Below are 22160 nucleotides of genomic sequence, written 5' to 3'. Positions count from 1 at the left end.
TGAGGAGCAGCAGCTCTGTGGACAGGACAAATATACTGTGGGTTTTAGGTAATTTTAGCTGGCTGTGCCTCCAGCTGCTCTGTCCTGCTGTGGCCTGGACAATGCATAGAGACCTTCCAGAGCAGTATATCTCTGTCTCTTTGGGGTGATGGTAGCTTAACAGAAGCTAAAGATTTTTCCTCTCTTTTTTGATTCTGTTTACTGTGAAATTAAGAGTTAAAAAGCCCTAGTGAGAAAATGCTGGGCCTGTTTACATTTGTACATGCTTCAAAAAGATGATGTAGATCTTGGCCAGCGGTGGACTAGCAACATTTTCTGTACTGAAAGGAATGATATTTCCAGCACCTAGTGGTGTCCTATTTGTCTTTCACAATCCTCTGGCTGAGAAGTGTTATTCTAGATTAGGGCTCTTGAAACTTTGATAGCTCATGGATGACTGTGCTGTGTTAGTAAAGTGTGAAGGGCAAGAACCTGCTCTCTGCTAACCTGGGCCAGGGTGCTGGTGACTTCTTTTCTCAGGAGATTTTCCTGTGTTGCACCTGGGCTGTGGTTCATGGCAAACAGCAGAAACAAACTTTCTGAATCCTTCCCTCTGTTTAAGGAATTCATTTTCTAACTTGTATTGTTGCTCCCTTGGTGATGCCCTGGATTGTGGAGCTGCATATTCAAATCCCCCTGCGGACCCTTGTCTGGTTCCCCTTGCTGGCGTATTGCTGCCTTGCCAGAGGGGCTGTTTTTGGGGGGTGACTGTAACACCCAAACTAGCCCCTTGCTTGTCTGGTCTAAAAGAGGCTCAGGTGCCAATTAAAGCTTGCACAATCAAGAGAAAGTGGGACCTTTGGTAATACCCCTTCTCAATGCCGCAGGTTCTGCTGTCCCAGGATGTGTGTATGAGTCATTGTCTGGAAATCCAAGTGGCCAGATGTCCGCCAAATACTGCTGAACTCCTCGAGCTGCTAACTTCAGCAGAAAGGGTGAAGGAAACATGGCTGTTTCTTCCCTGCAGAGGTGGCATGCAGGTGAGGAGCTCGGCACATCCCTGCGGGCGGAGGGGCAGGGAGCCAGTGCTTGGGGGGCCTGTCCATGGGAGGCATCTGCAGGCAGCTGGGTCCATCTCTGTGCCCCCCACTTGGGGTGGGAAGGAGGTTGTTGTAACAGCTGCCCTGAAGCACTCGCTCTCCAGCTGCTTTTGGCTGCGGTGGTGGTGGCTTGCAAGCAGCAGTAAGAGGGACCCCTGCAGGCCCCTGCTCCAAACAGCTGGGGAAATGCTCTTTTGGGTTTTGCTGGTGCCAAAGGCTTTTATTTCTTAGCACAGCATTAATCTGAGGGCTCTGCACCTCGCTGTTCCCCTCCATCCTCTGGATTGCAATCTCCATGCAAAGCACAAGCGGACAGTGTTGCTGTAGGGTTTGTGTCGGGAGTTTCTGGAGGGAGGCAGTCCTGCCTTCGGCTCTGGGTTGTGCGGTGGCTTTGCAACCAAGATGGTATTCTTTTATTTAAAAAAAAAAGTTTTATTTTTTCAAAATTTTTCACATTGTTGAGAAGCCTCGTGGCAATACAAAATGTAGATATTCTATTGTTTCTAGACAGTGGCACACAAGATTTTAATGAAAATCAATACAATAACTAGTGTTGAACTTAAAAAACTCTTTAAAATGTTGTGAAACACCAGGGAATCCTGTTTTGAGGAAGGTCATTGTCTCTCCAGGAGAAAAATACAGCTTTTTGAGGAAAAAAACGTGTGACTAGATCTAGCTCATAACTTGTTGGCCAAGGATAGTGGTCTCTCCTTGCTTCAAATCCACCTCCAGCCTGCCCCATAGCTCCGGGCTCAGCTGTACCATCACCAGTCGGTGGGCAACTGAGTCCCATCAGCCTTCATAGGTCAGGCAGTTCTCTCCTCAGAAAGGGAAAATCAGCCAAAGCCCTCAAACTCTGTTGTGATGAATAGGGCACTGCAAGAAGCAGCTCTGCTTTAGGGCAGCTCTCTCCTCATCGCTACAGTTATTCTATGGGTGCATTGTTCACATACATGCCCACCTTGGGGCATGTATAGACTGGGGCTCCATAATGCACTGCCACACTCTAGGAGCGTGGCAGAAAAAACCCTTTTTGTATCTGGCCCTGAAGGAGTCTTGCTGGAAGGTGAGTCAGGGCAATGGCTCTGCAGGAGCCTGTTGTAATTGCCAGATTTAGGATGTTGGGCTCTGAATAAATCTCTGCTTTTACTTTGCTGGGATAATTCAGGCTTGAAAACTGAAGTGACAGCTTATAGCCAGGCTTTTCAGTTTGGCTTGTCTAAGATTGTGCATGTGTGTATGTGGCTAAATGCAAATAAGCTGCTCCCAGAAAACACACAGTCACAAATGCTGAACTTATTATCTGCACGGACTGATGGTGTGAGTGTCTGAAGGCCCCATAAATTACCTTCTTTCTGCTCAGAGTGAAAGTGATGCTGGTGCTGTAGTCCCTGACAGTAAGGAATGGCTCCCTTTCTGGTTGGACAGGTTTGATTGGCCACTAATTTACTCTCCCTCCTCTCATAATTCAGCACAGCTTTCTTGATGCACTCTGCCAGCTCTCACCAATTTGCTGCTAGGAGGATTTTCATGCAAGTGAATTGTGGATTCTAGTTAAAACATGCACAGAGCACGCTCCTGCTTGATGGCTCTGCTCTTAGATGTCACAGGAAGAGACAGTGTTTTGTATAACTGCAAGAAAAATACCATGTTCTAATTAGTGTAATTTATAGTCCCTTGCAGGCTAAAACAACAGCTGATGAGTCATGAAAGTTCCTCCTTCTGACATTTGCTGAAATAAATGTTATTTTAGCTCCCATGACTTTTGAGGAGGGGGGAAGAACAGGGTGGGAAGGGAGCAGTTGGTCTGAAATGCCTCACCCCTTCTCCAGTGCCTACCTCCTGCAACGTATTTCCTATTTAAAGATTTCTGTCATGTTGGTCTGCAGTGAGGAAACATTGATTATGGCCATGTCCAATTATCGGTCATGGTGGATCCCAGTTTGAGTGTTCATATCTGGACTGGAGTTCCTGAGCCAATTGTGGTTGCTGGGACAAGAGGTTTCAGTAGCTTCAATACCATCATCGCTGAACTTGATGTAGCTGAGCAGACAGAATACTGGACGCTAAGGTCCCCCCATGTGTTATAACTGGGCACTGGTGTGCTGTGAACGTATTCACTGTGGTTGGGTGAGGTCTGGGCACGGCATGGTTCCCTCAATTCCATTTTCAAGGATGGTCTTGCCACTGACTTACAACCTCGTCCTGTCCCTGTGATCCAAGATTTTGTTCAAACTGGTCTCTGCAAAGATGAGACAGTTGGGTTAAAGTAATGCTTTTCTCCAAGCTGGTTTTTTCACCCCGAGCTTGTCACTGATGACTAGATGAACTGAGATAAACAGCTCAGGAGCTGCTTGTTCTTAACCTCGGGAGTGACAAACACAAGGGTGGGGGATCCTTCCACCTTGTCCTGGAGACTGTCCCTGGCCATGTAAATCTGGCTCTGACCATCAGAGGTCAGCAATGGACCTGCCCAGCAACCAGCTTGCCTCCTTGGAGCACGCGTCTGCAAAGCCCTCTCCATTTGAGTATAAGGGATGCCATATGGACTATTTTGTTCAACATGTGTTGTCCATGCATGTGTTTGGAGTGGTTAGTGACATAAAATAAGATCCCTGGAATAGTGGTGTGTACAGCAAGCTGTATGAAAGGCTTTGCCCACAGCAAAGCTGAAGACTGCTTTAATGATTTTTTTTTTCGCCCTGGTGGCTTTTTTGTTTGGCCACCATGAGATACAGGCATTCTTCAGTTTATTTTGTTGGAAGACAGACTAGTTCTCTGAGAACAAGTAAAAAAAATGCCAAAGTGATGGCTACCTTGCCCCCTTGTCTATGCCTTTCAAGAACTTATGGAGGCATTTAAAATGTTATGCTGGAGAAAAAACCCAACATGGTACAAATTGGAATCTTTCAGGTCGGGTGAAAACACAGTTGCGGAGAGTTCACCTAATGATATGTCAGTTACGAAGGGTCCTTGGACAGCAACTGAAGTGGCGATTGCCTGGCTCTGCTGAAGGTGTGTGAAGGACTATGTTGGTCCACAGATCTCATGCTCCTAGAGGTGTTAGTTCAAGTTCCGGTTTAATCCATGACTTTGGAGAATTTCTTCAAAATTCTGAGCTCATGAAAAATCATTGCCATTTTGGCTTGGTTGGTAGACAGTGGGAATGTGCACTTCAGAGTGGAGAGTCAGTGGTCAGGAGGAGCAGGTAAAGGTGGCTCTGTGAAAGTAGTCAGGACTGAGTCTGGTGGTAGGTGAAGATGTGAGAAACCGTAAGGAGAGGGAATCTTACTGGGGTGGGGGAAGCACAACCCCAAGGAACTTAGTAGAACTCTAGGATTTTTGGTGACCACTGCGTAGCTTGCTGCATCTGGAGCAATGTGTGACCTTGATTTTTCAGGCTTATTAGGGTCAATAATAAAACAAGATCAAAAAAGCCAGGGAAAATACTGCTTTGTATCCATATGCAAATGCTCTGTACCTGTGCAACCCTACAAAACCAGAGTAACTCTTAAGGCAAAAGATGATCTGAGCTGAGTGGTGCCAGATAGCAAGATTTCTGGCAGACAGACACAATTTTAAGGTGATTTTTCCAGCTATTTTTATGGCTGTTCATGAGATGGTATATAATCCATTGCTGGCACTTGCAGCATTGAACGACTTCAGAAAAATAGTGAAGGATTCAATAATTTTCAGAAGAGCTCATTTCTCAAGGGGAGGACTTTCTTCTCTGTGACAACAGCAGCAGCAGTCTTGGGGAAAGCTACAAAAGTCTTCCCATATGCTTACAGGAGTGTCTCTGGAAATAAGAATCTCCGGTGAGATGCCACAAGTTAAGAGTAATTTGTTTCTTACCTTTGTACTTGAGAAGGGTCTTGATCAGGGAGAGGAGAGGTCTAGAACTGGAGGAGTATAGGGTGATATTAAGCCAAGGGACTGGGTGAGGAATGCTAGTCAAGTGAAGGCTGATGATTTCTATTAAAGTGGAAGCTCCATCCTACAACATGCTCTGGGAAAAGGCAAGACGAGATTTGATCAGGGTCAAACAACATTAATGCTGTGAAATCTGTGGATGGCATGAGGCAGGGATGGTCACAAGATACAGGAGCGTAGCTGCAGCTAAATGGTACCATGAACAACAAATAGCGCTGTTAGGATGTATTTTCAAGTAAGAGAAACCATCCATCACAACTCTTTCTTCACTGGCATGATGTATGAGGCTGTCAGTCACATAGATGGTTGGTGATCAGCAGGCTTCATAGCTTGCTTGCCCAGGTACATCCCAGCTCTAGAAAAAATGGAGTTAATTGAGGTTCTGGTACTGAAATTTCTTTCTTGATGTGTTGTCTCCAGAGATATGTCTCCTGAGGTGCCTGTAGTCCTTGAAAGGGTCCTAGCCTAGGTTTGGATATCTGAGGGGTTAGTCTGAACATGTCAGTGGCTCTGTTTATCCTTGCTGTCACACATGCAGTGAAGGGAGAGGTCAGTGGCTTGGACAGAGGCTAGAAATATGGATGGTATTTCTGCCTCTGAGGCAATTCCTTTGTGATCCCATAGGCCACTCTTGGCAGATCCAAATGCCTTGACAGGAGTGAAGCCCTGTATTTTAGGGAGCAGTATGCAAAGCTGGTCTTCCACATACTGTGCCTTTGTTTTTCTATGAGTTAGTAGTACACAGCTATGTGCAAGGGCTGTTGTTGTAGGGCACCATCCATGATGCCAAACCTTAAGCCCTAGATCTTTTGGTAGAACTTGCTATCGAATTGAAAAGATAAAATTCCTCAGAAAGCTTTAAAACTCAAACCCTTAGAGCATTCTTGAAATTGTTATGAAGTGATACTAAGCAAAAACCTAAGGCAATGTATCGATGTGGCAAGTGAAGATGCCCTGAAGCTGTTGATAGTTGCCAAATTACCTCTCCAGTGTATTCTGGAGAACTCAAAAAAGACTTTGTATTTTTGACATAAGTGACCATGCAAGGCGTGTGAAATGCCTGGGTAACTGTGGCAGTCTGCTGCTTAAAGTGGAACCTGGCAAATCAATTGCCAGTGGGCAGGCAATGCAGCTTTCCTCAAGTGAGGACCTGAGCAAAAACATACTTGATACTCTTAGAAATTGCTTTTCACCACTTGCCATATATCATAATCAGTGTGGTTGGGGGAGGAAAGGGGGGAATGTCTCCTTTGCTCTGCTCCTTTGTGTTAAAGGAAAATCTTATCTGAAAAGCTTTAAATCTTTTCGGAAAGGTGACCCTCCATTGGAAAGGCTGAAATAAGCCTAGGCATTACACCTATAGCAAGTGAAAGTCACTTCAAAATTCTCCATTAATAAATTGTGAAGCTCACATGTGGCCTTGTTCCACTAAGTATAATTTATACCTGTGCTCCAGTGGTTAAGCACAGCATAGGGCACAGGCAGTGATAAGTTCGGCAACTTGTAAGCACAGCTTGTGTTCACCTCTCAGGATGTTAGAAGGCATAACAAGAGCAAATTCCTTGCCTGGACCATAATTTATTCTTTTTTAGGAGTGTCAAGATCCTGGTTGACAGAATCAGGTTGATGGGGCAGTTGATCAAGAATCTGAGCAAAGCCTATACCTTAACAATGAATTCATGAAGCAAGGTGAATGTTTTTCTCTGAAGTGTCTGCATGGTCTTGCTGGTGACTAAATTTTTCAAGTCTTATCTGCATAGTTCCCTCAAACCTAACCAAGGAGCTCTATGGTTTTTTTTTCTGCCATCCATCAAAGCTCTCCTTCCAGTTAAGGAAAAACCGAGTTTGGTTTTAGCAAAGATGGACAACACATGTATGCAAAATATGTATGTGTCTTGACCTTCATGCAGCCAAAGCAAGATTCAGCAGTCAAATTGGAGGCTGTCACGCTTAGTGAAGCAGATCTGAGTCTTATGTTAGTATGCTGTAGGAGTCAAATCTACTGTGCTCAATTATGCAGAGAATTAAAAGTTGAGGCTCATGTTCTTATATTCCAACAGTGCATCTGAGCACTGGGAAAAGCTTCACTATGTGCTTACCTTGTTAGATTGCCTTTCCTAATTTCAGTGTTCTGAAATAAAGTGGAGAAGCCCTGGGACAACTACTGCTTGCACTGTCAGGTAGTAAAGAGGTGGTGTGAGGCAGGCTGAGTGCACCCTCACAGCTGTGTCCAGAATAAGGCAGGGGCAAAAGGAAGAGAAGATCTCAAGGGAAAGGATGTGGTTACTTGTGGAACTGATTGCAGAAAGCTGTGAGCTGGGAATGGGGGAGAAAGCTGCTAGATTTTCTAGGAAAGACTCCTGTGCATCAGTGTGACAGTGTAAGATGGGCTGCTTTTAATAATCTGTTCAGAGCTATTTCTGCAAGAACAATGAATCTCTGTGCCTCAGTCACTCCCCATCTGTTTTCCGATCTCATCTGAAAACTCATCTTTCCTTCCTTTCCTCTCTCTTTCCGCTCTCTCTCCACTGTCATTTTTATTTTAAGTTTGCCTCTCTGCTCTCCAAAGCTTTTGTGAGGAAGGAGTTTGAATGAAGCAATAGGCAAGGTTACATGTATTAACCAGCAAAGCAAGAGCTGATTTATTTTTATTGCACCTATTTATTTTCTTCACACCCTAAACATCTTCATAAAGGAAATGATTTTAACCTTTTGAGTACAAAGCATAAGCCAAGGAGTTCTGGATTCATGTTGTAAATGTAAATTAAAAAAGGAAAAACATTAATCCCTCCCAAGTTCGATGCAGTTCTTGAGACGGTAGTATGAGATGCTCCAGGTGATACTTTTGCTGTGGGAAGGATTACTGCCTTCACTCCCAGAGTAAATATGAAAAGTAGTCTTTGGTTTCCTATACAAATATAAAAAGGAGCAAGGAGGGGAAAAACATTTTTACCTAGGTGTGTCCTTCAGTGATACTCCCCCTCTTTCCTTACAGTTCATGGTGGAATTCAGGTTCTTTGGGAGAGGCGGAACATGAGTGAAATGGGGATATGAGGTGTTAATGGTTGAAATCTTTTAATGCATTAAACATAGGCTTTGGCATTCTCTTTATGCTCTTCCAGTTACCCCACCCAAACTGCTCTCAAGGATATGCTTCCCCTGGGTTAGAATAATGATCTCTTGGTCTTCAGAGTGCCTCTGTTCAGCAAGTATTTCCAATTTTTCATTAGGATAATTTTGCTGTGTAGATTTTTTTCTCCTGCCAAAATACCCAGCCGAATGCTATTATTTTCTTCAGGTAAGCTGCCACCGCTTCCCTTTCCTGGGCCAGTGCACGTCAGGCAGGAGCCTGACAGCCTCCTATCTTGATGAATGATGCAAGCCCAAAGGGCAGTGTCTCGAGCCGGTTCCCGTGCCGCCTGAGCATGCGCGCGTTGGCCAAGAGAGTTCAAGCATTCTTCTTGTTGTGGGAAGTTTACGCTAAAGGTCACAAGAAGATTCATCGTGCATAATTTTTTTTTCCCAAAGACAGTGCTGAAAAGTGCTATGTGCCAGGAATGAATGTTGGCAGTAATAAAGAATAGCAGTTTACCTAAGCTTGCAGCCTACTGTAAAGATATTTTACTTGTAGTGGTCCAAAGTCCTTGCTGGGGAAATGACCAGAGGTCTGCAAGTCTGTCAGCCAAAAAAAGTCAAAGAACAGTGCCTTATTTGATAATCTACATTGAAAGGTGTGCTCTGGACTGTGATCACATTGATTTTCTTTTTTGTTTTAAGACTTGCCTCCCTCCTGTGGGTGTTAGGAGTGTGCAGTGTTAATGAAGGCTGCAGTTGTTTCTAGCGCTGTCCACCTGAAGACCTTAAAAAAATTTGGGGCTCTGATGTTGTGTAATGGGGCATTTGGGATAGGTAGACTTTGAGAGCTGGAAAGTTGTGCTGTTGAACTAATTAGGATGAGCTGATCAGCCTTTGAGCTCAGCGAAACAAAGCCTGCATTTGTCATGTTGAACAGCTGTGGTTGTCTAGCTTTAAAGCTTGTGAAGCTCTTCCATGAGGCTCAATGGTGAAGAACAAATTCCAGCTCCTCCTCTGTCCTGTTCCCCTGTAACATCTCCCTTCAACCCACTCCCTAATTAAGGAAGAGTTTTTCTATGGAACTCTAAACACATAGCTACAGATCAGCTAGAATAACTCTGACTCGATCTGGCTGTGAAGTAACACTGAAAAGGAGTAAAAAAAAAGGGCATTTAAACATAAAATGAAAGGCTGAGAACCCAAAAATCCACTAAGAAAAAAAGCTGACTTCTCTGTTTTCATAATTTCTAAATAAATGCCTTGTTATCAGCAGCATTGCTTATGGCTCATGCCATTTCCCTGCTGTAGTTAGCTTGCAATAATATTTTATCCTCCCTTTCCTACAGTTCTCCTGACTGCATTGTAAATGAGACCTTATGTTTTCCCTTCAGCATCCACTTTATTCTCTGCTTGTATCCACAGACCTTAGGATGCACTGCATGGCAAGGAGGAAAAAAAATAAATAAGCAGACTTAATTTGCTGGTATCTGTTCTGAACATGATTGCTGTTAATTGTCAACCTTGTCCTCTTCTACTGGCTGCAAAAATAAGCTGGTTGAAAATAATCCATTGTGTGCTTCTGTATTTTGCTGACAACTTGCCAGCTACCAACTATTGCTGTGATAAATGCCCAAATGTATAAAATTTCCCACCAGCTCTCATTCTTGTGCTTTCAAAGCTGTGCATTTAGTTTCAGGCTTGTCAGCAGCGTGCCTGTTGCCGTCTCCACCTCTGACAACCGAAACTCGGCAAAATATCACCAAATCCACTGGCATTTCAGGCTTGGCCAGCCTGTGCAGCCCCCTGAACCTGGGCACACTGTTGCCTGGTGACGCTGACAACTTGCTTTCTAGCCATGTCTTAGCAAAATTCTTCTGAGCGAGGTCATGCTGCTACTGAGCCAAGATTCTCCTGACGAGGCAGGTAGCATGTTAATTCTGCAGGGGGTTACAAGCAGGCTTTCTTTTTTGGGGGAGAGCATGGGGAGGGGTGGGGTGTGTACTTAAAGCTGTTAGACTTGAAAAATAATACTAAAAAGGTCATGTTTATTGTCTGACTGGAATGATGCAATGGAGGATTTCTGCCCATCTTGTACAGCCAGTGAAGCAGTTGTATCTGGCAGTTTAGGATGTGATGCTGACATGCCATGCACAGCTGCTGTCTGATAAAGGTCCTCAGGTTTTATAAATTTAGGTCTGACCACTTTTTAAAGTGTAGTAAACCTAAGAATTGGGCGTTGAGCTAGGGGCAGATATGCTCACTGCATAAACTGATATTGGCTATAAATATTCCCTTTTCATTATGTTGCTCCCATGAACACACAGTGCTGTTAATGATGCTTTGCTTTAATACCACAGTTAGTGCTTTTGCTCCCCCTCAGGCTTTAAAATGATTGACCAGTTATTGTCCAGGAAGCGAGTAGCCTTGTCTTGTGTCTCTTTGGGAAGGGATGGACAAATATTGAGGCTGTGCACTTAATAACTTTCACTTGTGTCACTTTCCCTGGAGATCCATGAGCAATATATTTCTTGACTCTAAGGTAACGGTTCAAATGAAACTTTGATGCCCTCAAGAATACCTGCAAAAGATAGAGCAAGGATCTACTCTTCTTAACCGAGAGTTCTTGTTTGAGCCTGAGATATAAAATGCAGACGGGAATCTGATGTTTCTTTGAACCCAGATGCAGCTGAAATTAAAGATATAGTTCAAAAGAGCTACAAACAGCTTGGCTGCCAATTTGAACATGGTGTTTTTCTACCTGCTGGAGCAGAGAGAGCAGGTGAGGGCAGCATGCACAGATAATATTGCTTTTTTGTTTGTTTCTCGTTAAAGTGGTGTTTTTAATAGAGTTTAACTGTACTCAGAGGAATGAATGAGAGAATGTAGGTGTGATGGTTTGAAATAAAATGAAGGATAATAGGGTAAAGGGAAGACCTAATTATGGGCATTTCAAAAGGAAGGCATGAACTGGGTCAGTTCTCTGCCCTCTGAGTTTTTCCTAATGATGCTTGCTGTGGTACCTCAGGCGGTTTGATTCAAAATGTTCATAGTAATGGGAACTCTACTGCTCCATAGACAAGTAGACCTCTCCGTCCTGACCTCTGGCCCAATCCTCAGTCTAGCATGTCCCCACCTTCATTTCATCCTTGTCCCATTTCTTCACCCCCTGCAATGGTGGGATGCATTCTAGCTCTTAAAGAAAATGATTTTAAAGAAAAGATTTACAGCTTTTTGTAGACCAGTTTTCTACCCAATCTTAGAAATGGATCCATGGCAGAACGGTACAACCTTCTCTCACTTCAGATTAAGGTTTGACATAAATGCCAAGGTTCTGATCTATGTAATAAACCCCATATTGAATATTTTACAGAATTGTATTTTGAACCTGGGCAAGGGCAGTGGTTATTTCTGGCAGTTCCTCATTATGTGCATTTCAGGAAAAGTCAGCTCACCCTTTAAAAACAAAAAAGCCTTTATACATCAGCATGCTGCAGTACTTGCAGTGCAGTAGTTGATCACATGATAACATAAATAACAGGACAGGCTAGTGGAGTAACATGAGGAATGGAACTGACACAAGGACTTGAAGACAAAGGGAACTGTGAGAATGAAATCCATGCCATGAGAGCAAAATGTTGCAGCTGGAGGACATCAGGGTTCCTGGTTACCAATGCTGGTGCTATATTAGAGACATGGTTGAATGCATTTTTTTTTTTAAATGGGAAGAAAAAACAGATTAATAGGCCAGAACGGAACCACAGTGTAGACTGGTTAGATCTCCGACAAACAACGCAGGAGCTTTTAGAAATAGAGATTTTTTTTTAATGATTTGGGCATTTGATGTGGTATTTCTGTAACCACACTGGGACCTTTGGCTGGACATTTGAGTCGTTACAATCATTCCTGAATCTTTGGGTGGGAAAAGAGGTTGAGAAAGCAAAATGACATGACTGAGGTCACACAGAGCCTGGTTCTAAAGGAAAGAAAAATTTCCTGCTTTCCAGGCTCAGTCCATCTGGATGATCGAGGGTGACTGAAGAATTCTCCTAGATACCTTGCTGTTGTTCACCACCTGTCTTTAAAGGAGGAGCATTTCCTTACAGTATAGTGGTTGTTTACACAGTGTAGTGTTTTTTGAGGTCTATGCCTCAGTAGTGGGAATCCACTGTTTTATTTTCCTTTCTCCTTTTGCTGTGTGAATGATGGCACTTGATAGAGTTTTTCAGTGAAAGGAGGTTCTAAACAAGATTATTCCTCTTTGGGGAAACAGGACAGGGTGACTCAATGGGTTAATCTCGACTTTCTTCCATCATGGCTGCTTTTCTAATTAAAAATGCTGGCTGGCAGTTTGTATTATCAGCAGAACACTAGAATCTGGGCTGTGCTGAGGGCTTGCAGGCAGTATTTCTCCTGAGCTCTGGGAGCCACTGTGCTGTATGGTGGTGAGAGACACTGGAAACTCTATCGTGGCCTGACAGGCGGATGGAGACATTCAGCCATTTACTAGCCAGTGTGAGCAAACTGATAGCAATTCCCAGGAGCTAGGTCCTAATTACATTTCTTTGCTTGGGGATCATTTGAACCTTTAATGAGAGGTTGGTAAGGAGAGAGGAAGAGGTGGCTTTTTATTACAGCTGAGGAGAGGGGAAGGCTTTGCTGCCAGGGAATGTGGTCTCCTTCCGGTGCCATACAAAGGTAGATGTCTTGCCCATCCACCATAGAAACAGTAGCTGCTCCCTTTTCATTGAGGGAATGGACAGGTTTGGCTCAGTTAATGGTTCGTTTTCCCCACATGGTGCTTTCTGGCAGCAGGATTTTGCTTTGCAGAGATGGGTTTGACATATTGTTCCCAATTCTGATATTTGGTGGCACTTCTCTCACTTTTTGGGGGAACAGGTATTTTTTGACTAGCATTTCCAGTTTGGTAATGTCAGAGGTGGACAGTTTAAGGTCAGTAGAGTGGTGTACAGACAGTGGTAGGCCAGAAAGGATTGTTTCCTACTCCCCACTCACTTCTGATCTGACCACAAACAATTATGGCTAATGGCCCCAAGTCAGACACATCGATGTTCTGCCCTGTGCCCCTCTTTGTAGAACAGGACCAACACAGGGACTGAACTGAGTGCTGCCACAGAATCTTTACCAAGATTAGTTGAGAGGCTGCTCTCCAGGTTGTATTTAGCCGTAAACCCTTGAGACTGAAGACTGCTCATGGAATTGTTGGTGCAAAGTCATGGACTGGCTTTTTGGAGTCCACCAAGTCCCTGTCAAATTTCAAATCACCTGAACTGGGAACAGAGCCAGTATCAGACAGTCTAAATCAACCAGACAGAGAGCAAACACTTGAATAAACTGTTCCAGGAATGGCAGGAGAGAGTTCTGGGATGTCCCTGACAAAACAGCTTAAAGCTTGTAGTGGTTTTATCGAAGTCTCTTCAGCTTGAAGAATATTACATGTTTCAAGACTTATCACATGCTTCTTTTAAGTCCCAGTGTAGTTGGAAGTCTTTTGATGCTCACTCTGTTTTCTGATTGCTTTAAAAACCTAATTAAAGTCTATTTCTGCTATCAGCATTTTGGGACTTTGACCATCTAAGTTTTGTCAATATTGTTCTTGCCATTCTGCACTAATTTATCACAGATTACCTCTTGTTAACCGTGGGTTTTCAGATAGAAGGTCTTGTAGCTTCAGTGAGCAAATGCTGATCACAGCATATGAGCAGAAATGAGCTCAGCTGGGAAGAGAAAATAATCATTTGGGGGTTTCTTCTGTATCCCATCTTTTGTGATGCTGACGAGGTGGCTGAGGAATGAATAATGTGAGAAACCTATGGATAGTACATGCCTCTCCTAAAATGAGGAGTCATGATGTCCTTACAGTACCATGAAAAGTTCTACCAAGGACATCACTGCATTTTTCACAGGGGCAATATGAAAGTTACTGCCTCTGCTTCCTCTTTGAGGTGTTTATAGTTTAAATGTTCTGGCTGTGTGGTGCCACCGTAGGAATGAAGACACTAAATCCTCAGCAGGCCCCTGGCAACCCTCTGTACAGTGTCAGGTTGGCTTTTCAGACTTTGGGCACTGGGAAATATTTTACTCTACTCCTGAGTTACTAGTGAGGATAGTATAGTTTAAGCTGCTCATCTTCTATTGCCCTCTTTGTTCTCCAGGCTCATCTTTACCTTCCTTCGTAAGCATCCCACCTGAGCAGCTTTCTTCAGGCAGAGAATAACTGGAGAAGCTTTTTAAGTAACATCAGCAGGCTTGAAAAGGAAAAGAGAATTTCACAAATAACTAGTCTCTGAATGGATACTAAAGGGAGTAGGCAGGGATGTTCTCTTCAACATCTTTTGTACAATGGCTGTGGGTGTTGGCAGAATATGCTGAGGAAGGGATCACACAGGCTTCCTATTCTGTAAATAGTATCTCCTACAGCTGCTGTTGGAGAAATGACATTGGGCTGCATGAACCACTGATCTAATAGGGGATTCTCATTCTCTTCAAGCAGTCATATCTGTCCTTTTCTGAGTATAAATGAGAGTTCTGGAAAGTAATCATTGATCTAAAAAGGCTGGATGTGCCCTGTGTGTATATCTGGCACACTAACACAACTGAACCTCCAGCTGAGACCCTGGCAGAGTTTGCAGCCAGGTGCAATACTAGCTGAACCAAAATAAAGCATCTCAAGTCAATCCAGCTGGCATCCTGCTGTATGTCTCACCTTTTGGCATAATCTCATTTACTCATGCTTCTTATTGTGAAAGAGCTCTTGCTGTTGCCTGCAGTTCCTTTAACTATCATAATTCACACTGATGCCTGGTACCCAAATGGTTAAATGCATTTGGCTTTGCTGTCCTCCTCAGTCCCTGTAGATTGTGTTGGAAGAATTGAATGAAATTGATAGAGCTAACATTACAGTGAGCAAAACCCCCTGAAGAAAGAGTAGATGGGTGGATAGAGAGAATGACCCCAAAGAAAACAGCTGTCAAGGGCAGCTATTGGTTTATCTTTCATGGAAAGAGAGATGTAATGAATTCTAAATTAAGAGAAACTAGAAGCAAGGCTGTTTATCAGCTCTCTGCTACAGCATAAACAGGCACTTTAGAAGTATCGACTGCAGTCTCACTTAATGTACCAGTAGGTACATTTCCTCACTGCTTGGGAACACCACATAACCATCAGGTTAGACTAAAGCTGTGATATTTAAAATATGCTAGGTCAGGGCAAGAACTGTTTTGCATCTTGGTCTTCTTTCAGAGGGTCTATTGAACAGGGTTTTCTGCTCTTTGTAAACGAAAAGAGCAGTACATGCTTGTGCAGCCCAAATAGCCTTTTGCTTAAGGAAGCCATAAGGTACAAATGTAGGTAAAATCCCCAGGGATAGCACTGTGTAAGGGTCTCTTCTTTGCAATCACTGGAGATGCTGAGAACAAAACAGCTTCTGAGTTAAATATATTATGAGAAATCTCAAAGAAAATGTTATCCCACCATCTTATCTGTTCACATTGTGAGAATTGCCCCTTTGTAACCCCACTGTTCAGACCCTAGCTGAGTATTTGTCAACTGACCATATACGGGTGGTAAGCAATCTGACAACTGACTCCAAATAATGTAATAAGGCTGACTGATGAGTTGTTCTTGCTATTCTTGACTTCATTTTTTTTCCCTCCACAGCCTGTCTCTGAGACACAGGGTAGGAAAAGTTATGTCTGCCCAAAGAGGGTTTTGTGCCATGAGCATAGATTCACTTAGATTCACCTCTAACTTAAAGGAATTCTTGATGCTGCAAAACATCATAACCTAGACAGGATCTTCAGTTATTCACAGAGACATATATTTCACAGAACATATTTTGCATATTGCCCACAGAAAACCTATGTGAAGCCTGCCTTTGAAAAAAAACTCATTCTCAGCATCTAGTTCACAGCAGAGTGACTGACATCTGAGCCTGTATGTGTGAACAATGTTCCCAGTAGGAAGTTTTATAAGAGCTGATATAACATATCGTATTAACTTGTTTGGTAGGCTGAAGAATATCTCTTAGGAACTAGTGAGCATTTAGTGAAACATTACTTTTGCTTAGATTTGATGGAAATTTTGATTCTACCATGTCTTGAGCTCTAGTGTTTGTTCTTTGTCTCATATTTAGACAGGTGGCAGCAGGAGGTTTCTGCAGCCAAATAACCTGTTGATTTTCTGGCTTTTGCATATCATCATTATTGAACTGTAGCCCTCTGGGGGGGCTTGAGTACTAATGGCTAAGCCACAAAGCCAGAGATACTAGAATTGGGTCCTCCATTCCTTCATCAACACCACTTTCCCTTAGCTGAAGTGTTGAAGATGAATTTGTCTCAATGTGTCAGCTTAATAAGGTCAAAACCCAGATGCCAAGGATGAATATGGCTCATTACGTTATCTCCTTGTGAAAACAATCCTCACCATCCTCTGAGGTGCTTTGATTCTTGTTCTTACTTGGCCACAAGCTCTTTTGTCATTTTTGCACATTTTCATGTCTTTTAATTAAAAGAAAAGGCCTTCCCCATGGAAGATTAATTAGGATAAATGTGCTGCCATTAATATCTGCCATGTTTGGAAGGAGATGATTCACCCTGTGATTAAAGCCAAACGGAATCTGGAATCTGAGGAGTAATTAGCCCTCAGCGGCTCATAAGTCTGAAGAAAGCACTATTTATCAGTGGCAGTGCTAATGCAATTACTTCTCCACTGCAGCCTCCTGGACTGATAAATCATAGCCTGAGCATTTGGAGAAGCTATCAATTCAGGATTATGCTTCTCTGAGTCTACAAAGAGAAAAAGAGGGGAAACAAAGGGACAATCGGCTTCTCAACATCTCTAATTGTATCAAAACTATGGAGGCCAATGGAATCTGAGCATCTCTTCTGAACCCATTTCCTCCTATAGAAAGCTGTGGACCTTTACAAAAGTCATTGCAGCTGATTGAAATCATGGCTTGATTTTTTTGCAGGGAACTGAATCCAAGAGAAGTTTGTATTCAGTAGCTGTGAAAGCTGGGCAGAGCAGCTTATCTCTGCTGAAGCTGAACTTTGAATCCATCTTTGCTTAGAGCATTTTTGCTTGTTTTTTCTATGATGGGTTTGTTTAGGAGCGGTTGGTGAGCAGTGTGCTTTGAGATGGTGCTTCTTCACATGTTGCTCCTGTTTGTTGTATGGTTGGGTCTTTAGGACTGTTTTACAAATCTGAAGCACCTTTCCTGTGGGATCTGAAAAGGCTATGTAAACATTAATCAACAACAAAACAATTTCTCCTTTCTTTCATATGCACATGCATGTCCACTGTTCCAGTCTCTGAGTTGAGGCAGAAAGTGGTGAAATAACTTATGTGGGACCCTTTGAGAAAGCAGGTGCATCCTTGATGATGCTCTCCTCACTTAAGTGTGCCTTTTTACATGAGGGATTTGTGCCTAAGACTTCCAATTCCCACCTCCCTAATAAAAACATTGTAAAACTGAATGTCTTGCAGAGCAAGTAACCCCTGTCTCTTCATCCTAGTGTTTCACAGGTGCCATTTTCCAAGTCTGAATCACACAGCACTGTACCACGTTGAAAGTAAACTCAGCTCCATCAAAGAACCTGGGCCATTCCTAGAGCCTTTCCAATTGATGCCATGCAACTCTGTGCCATGCACCTTCCATTAACACAGTATTCCTCATTCCCTTCCATTTCCTGTAATGCATAATATGGAATAGACCAGCCAATAAAATGTCTGGAGACATGGGAATATGATGTGCTAGGAACCGATTGCTGGCCTGAACTCCAGGGAAATAGCTTGGCCCATTGGATTATGGTTATATACAACAAGTATGCATTTAAATTTGACTTCTTATCTCTGAGTGGAGCCCAAATAAACAAGCACAGCTGAGGGAAGTACAGTGGGGATCAGATTAGGTGAAATCTTCCTTCTCACAGCTGCAACCTGCTGATAGAGTTGTTCTGGGATCATTCTCTCTATCCTCTCTGACACAGAGGAATTTGTGTGAAGACCCAAGCTGTTTCTTGCACCAGCTGAAATAGTAACCCTGTTTTAGGTGTTGCAGGAGCAGCCTTGTTGGAGCTGAAGTCTGTGTAGGATGGAAGACATGTTCAGTGTTTTTTGTTGACCACCTTCATAGGTGCTTTCCATAGTATCTCACATCTGCTGAGCTTGGGCCAGAGATGGGGGTAGGGTTAATTGTGGAGCAGCAGTGTAAAGATGAAGTTTGTCCTTCAAATTCCAGGCAGGTCTTCATTCAGAAACATAGAAAATGAACAATGTTTGGGATGTTCTTGTGGCAGGTGTTAATTGTGCTGTTTTGTTTTTTTTCCCAAGCAGATGGGCAAACAAAGACAGACTGAGATTTCTTGAAGGAGAAGATAACAGATAAAATTATGTTAGCAGCTGCTGTGTTGCATTTGTTGACAAGTTGGCTGAGTATGGTACATGTCACAGTGGAACAGCTCCAGCATCAATGGAAGACTACGGATTTTTTTAGAAGCTAAAAGAGAAAAATCTGATGTCCCCTCTGGCTGCTGGAAAAAAAAAATCTAATTACCTATTGGTCCTCTTAGAGAAAAGATCTGACATGAGATGAACATTTCTCTGAGATGATTTTCTTTAGCAAGTGTGTCCTTGACCTAGCTAGTGAATTATAGATGCTGTTTGTCCTGTACCAAACACCTTGATTCTTTTTATTTTCACAGTGCAAATATAGGGTAGTTTTGATCACTGGAGAGTGATCCAGTTCCCTCGTGTCAAATTTTTGGGCTAGTATATTGTTCCACAAACAGCTTGCTAGGTATAATGTTGGCCAACACACCCTTAGGAAGATCAAAGGGATTAAGTCCAAAATTCAGGAAAAAAATTTGGAGAAAACATAAGAACTGTTTTGTGAGATTTAAAAAAAAAAAATCAGTATTTAGACAAGTGCCTCTTAGCGTCATGATAGCAACCAGTTAATCTTTTGGTGAGACATCAGCAGCACTTTAACTAGAGCTTGGAACCACATGGTGAAATAAACCATGGGCTAATATAGTGGGACTGGTAATACTATGTACTTTATACCTATTCTCTACAAGAACACTTTGCTTGGGTGAAGAAAGGTGGTATTAAGAAAGTCCCTGTTGGTATTAATTATGTGGTAGAAAATTAGCTCCAGAAACAAAATACAGTATGAGAAGTGGTGGGTCGAAATGACCCATTGCCTTCCCTATGTTATATACTTCCTTGGGTAAGCACGAGTACATCAGTTTTCTTTCTAGAAGGTCAGTAGTGGGAGCTATTGGGTTACCGGGGAGGTGGATTTCAAGAGACATGTGAAGTGTAATTGCTTGACTGGTTCTGGTTAGCCACAAGGTTGAGTTTGTAAAAGGGCTACAATGGGAAAAAATGGCCAAGACAAGTGAAGACTGACTTGATTTAAAAAAAAAGTGGTGGGTTTTTTTTTTCCCCTGTAAGAATGAGGAGCCTCTGGTTCCTGGTGCTTCTGTTTGAGGCTCAGTGGGCCAAAGGGAGAGATTAGCAGGATTGTTCCCTGTTATGGGTGCCTGTTACATAAATCTAAATTCTGCAATCCATCCCAAGCACTCCTTTTCCCTGTTTACAGCAACAGGGGGTAGGGAGAGGTGCTGGGGATGAAAAGGAAAGGACTCCACCCAGCCCTTAAGATCTGCAAGTTGCTTATTTATATTCTGTGGTTTGAGCTAGTGTTAAAGCCCTTGCTGACTTTGCGGTGTTAAATAATACTAACGAGCTGAAATGTCGATACCTCGTAAAGCTGGGGATGTTTCAGTAATGCACGATGGGAAGTGAGAGTGAGACTGACTTTAGATGTAATCTGGACACTCAAACATCTTTCATAAAGGCTGATTTTATTTCTTTTCTTTCTGGACCCTCTTTGCTATTTGGGATGGCTGAATGGATTCAAATAAAAAGACAAAGTGTCTCTTTCCCATTCTTCATTCCTAGCTGCCATGTCAGCTTAAGCAGAGATGAGCTCATGTTTTAACTAGAGTCAATTATTTCCCATACGTTTGAAACATTCAAAGACTCCAACCCAAAGTGAGTTTTGAAGAGGTGCTGAAGCAAAAGTCTATTTCTGAAAGCAGTTTAGACATGTGGCTGCAGAAACTCTAATGACTGACAATGACATTTAGCTTTCTAGGTAATAGGCTGCTTCTGCTGGCCTTAGTCAATGAATCTACCTAGTCTGTTCCCATACACAGCACGGTAATCCCAGAATACTCCATATTACCCCTGGCTGGAATATGCATTTTAAGAATATTCTAGGTGTTCTTTAGTTGTTTAATTCTTTGCTACTAATGATCAATTGTAGTTCTTTCAGGAGGTAGGAATTGGGGCTTTTTATTCACTTCTGGTTTTGTTCTTGAGGTCTCTGAAAACCTCAGTCAATGTGTCAATGTTTTTTTTCCTTTTTGTTTCTTAATGCCTCAAATACTGCCTGTTTTGTCAAATTCTGGCTGAGGTTGGACTTGGAAGTATTAAAACAATGTTTAACAGAACTACCTGAGTAGTCTGAGAAATCTGGGGAGACAAGTTCCTCTTCAGAGATTTGAAGCCCTTTCCTGGAGTTGCAGGAAAGTTTTCATCATTGTAGTAAGCTTCCTTTTGCATTCCTCTCTATCAGCCTGGGGTTTATTCATCACTTAGGGGTTTCTTTCTGCGGTGTTATGTTTTCTTCACACCTGCAAAACCGATCAAAATTCACCACTATTTTTTTAAACTTGCTTATTTTCCTGGTTTCTTTAGAGAAACTTGAAATGTTAACAATCCAGTTTCTTAAAAACCGGTTTCATGCCAAAAGCCTTATGTGTGCTAATGTGGGTATGCAGTTTGGAGGTTAGCTACAGAGCTGCTGGCTTGCATGCAACTGAGCTGTTTTGTTGCAATAGCTGTGTGTATGAGCCCAGTGTGCAATTAAGTTTGTGCTTGGACTATTGAGTTACACAAGTGTAAGGGGGGGGAAACGCCCCCCTCAGAATCGGTCCAATGTTTTTACAACTGGCTGACAATTGTTCTGTCGTACTCAGAAGGCCTGAAAGAGTCATCATTTGTTTCCCTTCCCATATCCCTGCAGCACAACGTATAGTCATTTCTATTTGGAAATGGCTTTGGGCATGTGGATGGGAATGTGGTGTGTTGACTGGGTGTCAGTGACGTAGGCCCCATGCCAGTAACCCCTGTGACCAGAGGGACCGAGTGGTTGACTTAAGTAGAAATTACATTTCATGTGCCCAACCATGAAGGTCCCTCTGGGCTTCCCAGGTGCCTGCTGAAGTTGAGTTTTGTGGGCAACTGAAGGTACCCATTGGTCCCGCACTTCTTTTCTGTTCTATTTAGGGTTTCATTCCTTTATACTAAAGTATCAAAATGAAGGATTAAATGTATTGTATGTGGACATGCTGTGTAGGAGCTTCAAGACAATTGTAGAAGGTGAGTTATATTACTCTGCACCTGCTGTCAAAAGAGCTTATCAAAGTTGCAGGCACTGGTGGCTTCCTTGCACCTCTCTGAAATGTGCAGTACCAACTTGCCTTTACAAATCGAGGGAGGCACGGAAAGATTTAGGGCCCTGCCTGAAGTGGCAGTGCACAGGGAATAGAGCCTCATGTTCTCTCTTCCTTCCCCCTTTTCTGTGGGCACCCTCAGGTCAGTAGGGCCTTTCAGCATCCAGTAACCACCCTCAGAGGCTGCAGGAAGAATAAACTGTGTGTACTGTTCAGCCTGACAAGAGCCCCATTAGGATCCTCTGCTCACTCGTTAATAGCAGATGCCCATGATGCTTGGCTCGTGTTCAGGAGGAAGCCAGCCATCAACACTCAGCAGCTCTGTAAATACAGCCAGTGCTGCAGATGCCTTCCAACAGCATCCAACATGCCATATTGGGTCTTTGAGCTGAAAAGCCCTTTGCTGTTTTCTCTCTGAGCATGATCTGGTTGCCTTCATTGTCAGCCCTGCATAAATAGATTAGCAACTGCCCTTTTAGCTGGAGGGGAACAAGGCAGAGAGTTTAGGAGGAATGTGATACGAGTGGGC

The 22160-nt window shown here is 43.0% G+C and overlaps 1 long non-coding RNA gene across 2 annotated transcripts in view; it reads left to right on the top strand.

Annotated features, from left to right (window-relative positions):
* Positions 1–930: 930 nt before the first annotated feature.
* Positions 931–22160, top strand: part of LOC140655764 (uncharacterized) — a 172128-nt gene continuing 150898 nt past the window's right edge. For both annotated transcript variants that reach the window (XR_012043855.1, XR_012043854.1), the window contains exon 1: positions 931–1019. This is a non-coding gene — a long non-coding RNA (uncharacterized lncRNA). The remainder of the gene's footprint in view (positions 1020–22160) is intronic.

This window comes from Ciconia boyciana, chromosome 8 (assembly GCF_034638445.1).
Source record: "Ciconia boyciana chromosome 8, ASM3463844v1, whole genome shotgun sequence".
NCBI lineage: Eukaryota > Metazoa > Chordata > Aves > Ciconiiformes > Ciconiidae > Ciconia > Ciconia boyciana.
Note: the sequence above shows the minus strand (reverse complement) of the source record. Positions and strands in the feature narration are given on the sequence as shown.